The following is a 10,034-nucleotide window of genomic DNA, read 5'->3' on the forward strand; positions in this document are numbered from 1 at the left end:
CCCAGGTATTTCTTGGCTTATAGAAGCATTATTCTAATCTATACCTCCATCTTCATATGACATTCTTCCTGGGTATCTCTGTCTTCATATTGTCTTCCCTCTTTTTATAAGGTACCAGTCATATTTGATTAAGGGCCTACCCTACTCCTTTATGACCTCATCTTAACTTGGTTATATATGCAAAGATTCTAATCCAAATAATATCAAATTTATGGATACTGGGGGTTAGGACTTCAACATATCTTTTTGGGACACAATTCAACCCATAACACCAAATCTGGTATTTGTGATATTGCTAGGTTGTGACTGATTAAGGCCAATTCCCAAGAGAAACACAGAGGTAAGTGGAATCATTCTCCTGAAAAATCATTTATTCTGTTAGCATTTAGAATGAACGCTCTTTTTGCCACCTGTTTCACAAAAAATGGTTGTATTTTCACTATTATGTGGATTTTCTCATATTAGAGGGTCCACAAGATGATGTTGCTTCAACTAATGCAGCATGATACGACAACAGTAATACTGTAATCTAAATTTCAACAACCACAAAATGAATAGAGTGAACAGATGATGTGACTGAACTAGATGCAACAATCAGCGAATGATTGATGTGTGAAGCACAGCTTTCAGCAGCAGCTGTTTCACTGAGAATTGGTTTTAGTGAATCACCACTGCAGCTGCCATTTTTCTCTGAGTCAAATAAATCCTGACACGAACAAGGTGCTGTTATAGGAGGTGTAAATTCAGCTAGTAATGAATGTCACTAGCCTAAGTATGAGATATGTAGTCATTCTCAAACTCAAAGGAGATAATTTTGACATTAAATATATTTTCGTTGAGTTTTGTCTCTTTTTCTGCCTTATCCATAATCTTTTGCCTTGAATCTTAAAGTAAAGCATCTCTAAATAAGTTAATTCATCTCTAAAAAGCAAATGTGTTTAATGTAAAGAATTTAGTGTGCCTGGTAAATAATACTCTAGGGAAAAATACATTCCTGTAAAAAGTACGTTAAGACTTTTTTTAATTCTAAATTTGGGCTTTAGCGACATTAACAGTTTTTAAATTCAGCTATGAGTGTTCCTTGGAAAACAGTGTAAATGGTAGTTGTGAAGTGCACAGTCTGTACAGTTTGATGCACGAGATAACAGGTCATTTCTTTATTGGAAGGAAGTGAGTATAAATTAAGCTTCATCTAAAGCCATTTACGGCCTACTATAAATACCTCTGCATTTCTAAAAGGATCATGAATTAGAAAAGCGAAGCTTTTTTTTTTTTAGTTGACCCATTTACCTGGATTGTTTTTTAAATCCTCAAAATGATGACAATGACAATGGTAAACAGAAACAAGGCTAAACTGCATCCCTTAGTGAAGATAAATAGGAAAATCAGAAATGAGTATTTCCATGTAAGCCAAATCTGTATGGATGAACTAAGTAAGTCTTTATTGAGGAGCTAAGTATGAAATCTTAACTTAGTTTACTTCCCAGAGATTGCTCTTACAGATAGTGCCCAACGATCACTCTTCGAAAGACTCTTTAAGAATGAATTTATCTCAAAAATGCTATTTCAGATTTTTTCTTAATGTTATCCAAAAGCTGAAACTAACAATCTGTATCTTATTTAGACAGAAGCATCTAAATCTCCAGCATGTTAAATAGTTAGCAAAGATAGATGCCTCTGAATAAGATTCCTCTAATACATTTCTCTTTTATATATTTTTAAGACTACAAGAGAAATAGCAACGACTGAGAATATCATGACAAAGATTCAAGAAGAAGACCTTCAACCTCCCAAAATAATAGGGTCAAAAACACATAGGAATTCATACAGAGTTATGAAAAGAAATGGATGTCGGGAAGAGGAAAAAAAAGTTGCTATAAAGTCAGTTTTATTAATGAAAAAAAGTTAAAGTACATTTGAAAATTTCACAGATGTTTTCTGATTCTGTGTTGGTAATTGGTTATTTAGAGGAAATTTGGTTTTAGATGAAGCTGAGTTTATACTCACTTCTCTCCAATAAAGAAATGACCTATTATCTTGTGCTAATCATTTAGTCTTCTAAAGTGCAGTTTCTCCTTTAGTACAAAAAACATCCTAATAATGACTATTATTTATTAAACTTTATGTGTTAGGCATTATACTAAGTATTTCTCAGACATCGTCTCATTTAATCTTCATAGCACTGAGGCAGAAGTTTTATTTCCACATTATAAATAAGAAAAGTTGGGCTGAAATTGTCCAAGTTATAGCTGTTATGTTCTGGAGCCAGTCTGGTTCCAATGCTCATGCGCGTAGCATTATACTGTCTTTAGTGTTAGAATCTCTCCCAGCATTAGCGTTCTCTGCTCAAACCTTAATGACTGTCTGACTTTCTTTTCCCAGTGTCCTCACCGTTGACACTGCCTCTTAACCAGACTTGAGGTTAACATTGTAAAAGCTCTTAAAGTTCCCCCAGGCTATCTGTGCAGAGGGAAACTAAAGTGTGAAGGGTTTATTGTTGTGTTAGAGGTTGTTATGTCCATTTCATAAGAACATCTTGCCTTACCCAAAGAGGCACCACACTATAATAATATAATAATATCTATTTCAAAAACAAATTTTACAATTGGGGATCTAATATGGTTGTGTTTTACACCTCCCCCATCTCCTACCTGGTACTCTGGGAGTGTGTCAAATCACCTGCTGGAAAATGTGCAAGATGACAACACATTTAATGCTAGTCCTGAACTGCCTTCAAGGACATCGCTGTGCTTTTTAAAAAACAGATCAGCCTCCTTTGAAAAGGGAATGGAGCATCTGGTGTTAAAATATAATGCCACTAAGGTGTCTTATAAAAAACTACTTTGAAAAAAATGTGGCATATCCAAGATGACCTCTAAAGTAGAGTTCATCAACTCAACTTTCCCACACAGGTATTCTTTGCTGCTCCTATGGGTTGACGTAGTCAAGCACCACTAATATTACGATTTTGTGTTAGACAGACCTGGGTTCAAATCTTAACACTGCTTGATGCTGTCTCTTTGATAACCTCAGGCTTGCTTAGGCATCCAATGGTATTACTATTTACTTCTGAGGGCTTTTGTAAGGATTCAGTGAGAGAGTATTTAAGACATCTGGAAATCATAAGCACTCAGCAATTGTTTGCTTCTTTCTCTCCCAACAACCTGGTATATTCACTTTCTTATATCACATAGTTTTCATTGACTTTCCTTTGTGAGCGTAAATGTTTAGATGCCAGGTCTAAATTTGCTAGTATGAATATAACAGTATAAAGGTTAATACTTAAAATTTTAACTCTGTTTTCTTAATTAACATCAAAATTCCTTTATTAACTGTGATGCCTCACAGTTTTCTTTTTAGCCCCAGATATACCTATTAAACTGTTTTGAGTCCCATGGAACACATTTGAGCTTTATGAGCTGATTTCCTGGTGTTTGAGGATTACGATATAGGCAAGAAAGTAATATAGGCTAAGATGTTTAATATTGTTGAAAGCTTTGCAAGTAAACATAAAGAAGCAATGAGTAGCTTATAATAAATTTTCATATGGTGCTTTGGTTTTGTGGTTTTTACATGACGCATAGTAAAAGGGTAGAGAAAAGGGCTTTCTTGAATGACCAGAGTGGCTTTCAGATTATATGTTAAATGTCAGGAATTTTAGAATCACACAAGCCACACCAGAGGAGATGGGCAGACCAGATGGGGCTGAAATGTGATAATTCTGCATGTTGAATACTAAGTGTCATGAAACACAATCCCTCTTGTCTGCACCCCTGAGACCCTGAGACTTGGACACTCTCCTCTTATACTAACTAAAAAAAAAAAAAGAAAGAAAGAAAGAAAAGTTTTTTTTCCCCTGAAACACAGCAACCTTTGTTAAGGTATTCTGCAAATATTATAAAGAAGAGATCATTTTAGGGCAGACTTTCCCACCTGATTTACTTGGAGGAATGTATAGTGATGTCTGGTCATTATGTGTAGAGAGAGAGAAAAAAAAAGAGGAATCATGGAATTCTAAAATTCAAGTCAGTACTAATAACTTTAAAAAGTATTGATTATGAAACTCAAGTATGATGCTAGAAACAAGGACAAAACTATTCTCAAAGCAGCTTAAAGACTTTAGTAATATTCTCACTATGTGAAGAAGAAAAGATTACTAAGACTTCCCTTCAAATGAAAGGAGAATATCAATTTCTCATACAAAGTGAATTAGTATGATTGGTTTCATGAACACGTAGTGGTAAAGAATCCTGGAATTTTCCCTGTTGTCCCTTGGGTAACTCAAAAGTACATTTTACAGTCTAAAGCTAGAGAGAAAATAATCTTAAGAAAAAGCCCATATAGTGAGCTTAATCAATCTGAAGTGGACAGTGGAATGAATATCATAAATCTTTGGTCTGTCTTCTTCCTAAAAACATGTCCTCCTGATTGGATTTCCAAGGTCAGGTGGGGAAGGACTCTTGGAGGGCATGGTACGGTAATGTTGCCTGAATATTCTGGAAGGCTGGTGACCTTCAAGTAATTAGAATGTCTCCGACAAATGATACAGATTTCCAAACAATTGCTGCTTATAACTTCCATTTTGCCAGCCTTATATTAACGTCAATGTTTAAACATGAAATTTAGATTCCCCTTTATCTTTGAGTGTAACTTAATAAATTTGAGGAGGAGGTTTTTGTTTCATTTTGTCATTTCCTCTCATCAACATCAACCTTCTGAAAGGATGAGGACAGTAACAAAACACTTCTTCAACTTCCCTTTATTCCTCTCACCTCATTCTTCCTCTATTGTGAGAATAAAGAAAGGAAAAAATGATGTAAGTACCTGTTGTTTTTTGCTCTCTGAGAATTCTGGAAATTTAATTGAAACTAAAGTATGATTTAGACCTGACTTGTTCAGAACTCTGATTAATGCTTTTCTATTTCAATAAATGATTGCTTTAATTTTTCATGAGAACTTTAAACAGATTTAAAAAGTTTAGACCACATCAAATCCCTTTTAAATTTATTTGTCATTGAGGATTAAGGTTAATTCTATTCATGTTTTCAATCACCACCCTTCTCTTAAGATAATGTTTTTTCTCCCTTTGCTGATTACTACCTCCTCCTCCTGCTTTCTGTGAGAATATCTTATCGTTCATTTTTTTTTATGTACTCTGACGTCTTTTATTGTGAGATTCTATCAATTTTCATCTTTTCAACTATATAAACTATACAAATTAACTGAAAGTTCCACTTTCAATTTTCTCCTCTTCTGTGAGTTCGCGGCCCATAGTTCCAGTTACTTACTGTGCATATCCCTTTGATATCGCCACCATTTAAACTCTACCAACTCTCCTTCTCATCTGTTATTTTGTTAGTCATTCTGTTATCCTACTTTTCTAAATATAAAACTGTGTAATTGTTTCAGCTCATTGCTCTTTTTCATTCACTATAGCTATCACCACATTTCTGAATTTTTTCATTTAAAAAATTTTTTAATATTCACCTGTATTAAGACCTTGGTTGGGCGGTTATAACAAAATACAAAAATAACAGTGGATAAAACACAATGTAGTTTAGTTCTGTCTTATGTATAGCCGAGGTAGATGGTCCAGAGGTGGTATAATGGCTTGACTAAGTTATGCGTGCAGGCTCATTCCATTTTGTTGCTTTGTCCTCCCAAGGTATTGTCCTTGTCCCCTGAGGAATGATGGCTCACCACCATAGCTTCAGCCCAGTCTTCAGAAAGAAGAAAAAAGGAGGGAGAAACCACACCCCTCTCTCTTTAAGAGTACAACCTAAAAAGAGAATACATCACTTCTGCATATAGCTCATGTTTAAATGACAAAATCCACTTGTATGGCCATATCTAGCAGCATGGGAGGCTTGGTAATATGGTCCTTAGCTATGTACCCAGCTAAACTTTCTATTTTTAGAGAAGAAGAGAAGCACTATTGGGAGCCAAGCAGCAGTTTCTGCCATACCTTCCTTTCTCTAATTTTATTGTCTTTGCCCTTTGGTCAGCCTTTACTGCCCAATGCCAAGATTATTTCTGGAGACTTATAGCTGGATTTACTGTTTTATTTGCTCACTATCGATGCATCCATTCTTTCTTTTAAAGAGCTACTTTTTTTTTGTTTTCTGTTTTCCTCTTTTTAAACCTCTGCTCAGTAGTTCATAGCATAAAGTCTCTGCTTCAAATCTCTTTACAATCTATTCCTTTTCTACCTTTTCCAGTCTTTTTTAAACTTTTGTTTATTCATTAATTTATTTACTTATCCAGTAAATATGTGCTGAGTACATACTATATGCATAAAGGAGAAGGCAAAGAATCATTTGTTTTCCTAAGTTAGTTTATGTGAGTTCTGTGGACAGATAGAAAACATCCTCAGGAATGTCCATGCTCTCTATTGTCACATTGATTCATCTTTTGATAGTGGTTTTCACCACTTTAATGCTTGAGAGGTTAAATGCATCTTAAGAAAGCTTTTTAAAACTAGGTCGTGCAGGTAAAGTGGTTAATTTGATTTTAGGAGTCAGATGATGTTCACCTGACATTTTGAACTTTCAGGTTTTTGCACATTTTAGAACTATGATTTGCCTTTAAAAACAAAACAAATGTGGAAAAGAATGCTTATTGAAGTAACTATAACTAGATTTAGTAGCTCACTGAAATTGTAACACAGCTTAAATACAAACAAATGGGCTAAGTATTACCTCGTGTGTTATAGTTCTCTAGTTGCTTATTTGTTTCCAAACAGCATAACCTCATTTTCAGTCCTATAGACTGAGGTGTAAAGATCTATGTCTAAAGATCACGCACCTTGACTGGACTTTGTTCTCCAAACTACATTTTTTTTTTCCTCCTTCCACAATCCTAGGTATTATAGAGGCAGGCATTTACATAACACAACTAATCTAATATCATTTTTATATTTGTACTTCATTCTTTCAGAGAAGTCACTAGACTAGGTTTAGCATTACAGTGAGGTACAAGGGGCTGAGTTGTACAAGTGCAGGTTCAAATCTTTATTTAAAATTTGGTTATTTTGTTTATCATGGATTTTTTACACTAATTCAAATTCATAAAAATGTTACATTAAAATATTATTTACCCTGATTTCTGAGGTTTTGGTTACCTCCTGAAATCTTATGTTTGAGATGCACTGGATCCTTCTCCTTTATGCAAAATATTTGCGTATCAACATGGCTGACTGCTTGAATCATTAAAAATTTCAAGTTGGAAAATATATATTTTGAAGAGAAAATAAGTATTCATTATTTTACCAAAACCTAGAAGCAAACATTACCTTAAATCCTATCAGACCATAGTTTAAGTATTTACATTTACAACTGAGATCAGATTGGGATATGCGGGGAAGCCAGTCTATGAAAACAAGACAGGGGTATCCAAAGGGAAGATAGACAAGCACCCGGGATGAATAATTTCGCTACTTTATTACATTGTCTTGACATGGCTTGTTCCATCTCCAGCCTGGGAGCCTCATTGCCAAAATGGCAATGTGAGCATGTAGTTTTCAAAATATATCCCTAGAGGAGGAGAAGAGGAGGAAGAGAGAGTAGGTAGAGCCTCAGACTTGAAGCCACATTATGTAGAGCAACTCTGCTTGTATACATCTTTTGTATTGGCCATCTGCTAAAGAGTTTATTTGGGGGAAAAATAATTTCTTTGCTTAAAAAAAAGTTTAGAAATCACTAGACTAGATGATTTTCAAGATCTCTATAATTCTCAACTCTGAGTGTGCACATGTTTCTAATACAATGGATTTCTGATGATTTACCCACACCTTGATCTGCTCTCCTTGCAAGTCTTGAACCACCCTTTTGTGAGACCAGTGATGTTTTTGCCTTGGATATCTCTTAGTTGTCATATATATTACTGGCTTTTCTCTAGATTTAATTGTAGTTCCGTGAGAGAGATGGGAGAGAGAGAATTACACCTTGTATAATAGCAACATTTTGTAAATTCTGCATCCTATATTGAAGTTCAGGAAGAACATAGTAGAACCCCTGGATATGTTTATTTTACTTTAAATTTCTGTTAGTGTATTTAACATATATGATAATTATAATAATAAATTATATTAGTATAGTGATACTTATAATTTATAAAAATAAACATTCATGAATAGGAGATGTGTACTCAAAACAATTTTTTTTTTTTTTTTTTGGTTAGGGATGTGTGACTGTTCTTTAAAGCTTTTTAGAAATTACTTCTCTTTTGTTAGTAAACTTTCTGATAACTGATAATTTAACCGATAACTGATAATCTTTAGCATATCTGAGTTTAGCATATTCTCTATAAATCCTAATTTTGATGTGTGTGAGTAATCAAAAATATGTATGGAATATTATTTTCAAAAATAAGTATATTGGGATATAACATAAGCTGCAAAAAAATGGATAGGGAAAATAACTATGTTGCTTGTCTTCTATTTCTTTTTTGCTTTTTGTTTCTCTTGTAATGAGAAGAGATAGGTGGCAATTCATAAAATAATTATGGAAGAGATACACAAATTAAAGGGATTTTTTTAATGTGCATTTTAAAAACACAATTAACAATGTTAAGTTTTGTCTAACTGACTTTAAACTGGACTCCTCTTTTCAGTTTCTACTAGATCTTTACCAAGACCTGTATGCAAGTGTTTGAAAAACTTAGAACTACAAAGGTATGTTTTCTTAAGCTTGTATTTTAGAGGTGCATATTTTCAATATATTACATAAATTCTGAAGTTTAGAAAATTTTATTTTTACTATTTTCCCTATGATCTTTTTTTTCTCATTTATTTTTCTTTTCCTCTTCTCAGTTCCTTATACTCAGCCTGAACAAATAGATACAGAGTGAGAGGAACAATGAAAACCATATGTGAAACTGCATATAGGAATAAGGTTAAAAATGTCTGCTTTTGATTTTAAATTCTTCCAGGATGATAAAGTATACATTCAGGCAGCTCTGAGTCTGAAAAGCACCTCATACACCTTGACATTCAAACAGATATTTATCATATTCTTTCTACCATGTGCAAAACATTGTGCAAGATGAATGAGTCACAGCCCACGCCCTCAAAAACTTATGTGAGGTGGAGGCAAGAAGGCAGGCACTAATCGGAAATTAATAATATATGTGATAAGTTCAACAACAGAGACATACCCGAGTGTTTTAGAGCCCAGCGGAGGGAACCTACCTAGCCTGTGGGGGCAAAGAAGGCTTCTGGGAAAGGTGTACTCAAGTTAACCTTGAAGATGAACGAATGTTCATTGAGGAATGGGGAGAGAAATGAAGGCAATAAACCTCAGCCACGGAGACAATATAAACAAGACACAATATAAACATTGGCTAGGTGTGCCTGCAGGACTTTAAGATTAGTGCAAGTCACAGGTGCAGCAGGGGTGAAAATGAAGGGGAGGTATAGACTGGGGCCAACTCCTAGAGTGTCCCACGATGCACTCTGTGAAAGGGGCTTGGACTTGATTGTATAGGTGATAGGGGAGGCTGTGAAGGATTAATCATAGAATGATTATGAGTAGATTTACTTCATAACAATCCACCTGTAATCTGTATAAAGAGTGGGTTTATAGGAAGCGAGAATAAGTACAAAAAAAATCATTTAGGACATTGTTGCAATAGTTCAGGAAGAGTGAATGGCAGGCTGACTAGGGCAGTGTGAGTGTGGCGGAGGGAATTTTTTGCAAAGTGTACTATTTCTCTGAGTGACTAATATGAAACTGATGGTATTCAAACTCCCAGTATTTTTCACCCTTGTTGTGTCAGGTGCTAAGTCCTAGGACACAGGGCCCATCCCATGAACAGGAATTTTATGTGCGTAGTTTATCTTGGTTTCTAGGAACAAGATGGTGTGGGTGCTGGGAATATTGGTAGCTGTTACGAAAGATGCAAAAGATGCAAAAATTCTCTACAGTCGTATTCCAAAGGTGTGATATGTTTCTATAACCTCTCAAAGGTGTAGTCATGCCAAGTGTTTTCTTACAGTCATTTTTCTGTGGCTACAAATATTTGCTGTAATGCTTAGT

The 10,034-nt window shown here is 34.7% G+C and overlaps 1 long non-coding RNA gene across 1 annotated transcript in view; it reads left to right on the top strand.

Moving 5' to 3' along the window:
* LOC102888959 overlaps positions 1 to 8,650 on the top strand; it is a 51,568-nt gene extending 42,918 nt beyond the window's left edge. Inside the window, exon 3 of the long non-coding RNA XR_439385.2 lies at positions 8,611 to 8,650. This is a non-coding gene — a long non-coding RNA (uncharacterized LOC102888959). The remainder of the gene's footprint in view (positions 1 to 8,610) is intronic.
* The last annotated feature ends 1,384 nt before the right edge of the window (positions 8,651 to 10,034 follow it).

This window comes from Pteropus alecto, unplaced genomic scaffold (assembly GCF_000325575.1).
Source record: "Pteropus alecto unplaced genomic scaffold, ASM32557v1 scaffold79, whole genome shotgun sequence".
Taxonomy (NCBI): Eukaryota; Metazoa; Chordata; class Mammalia; order Chiroptera; family Pteropodidae; genus Pteropus; species Pteropus alecto.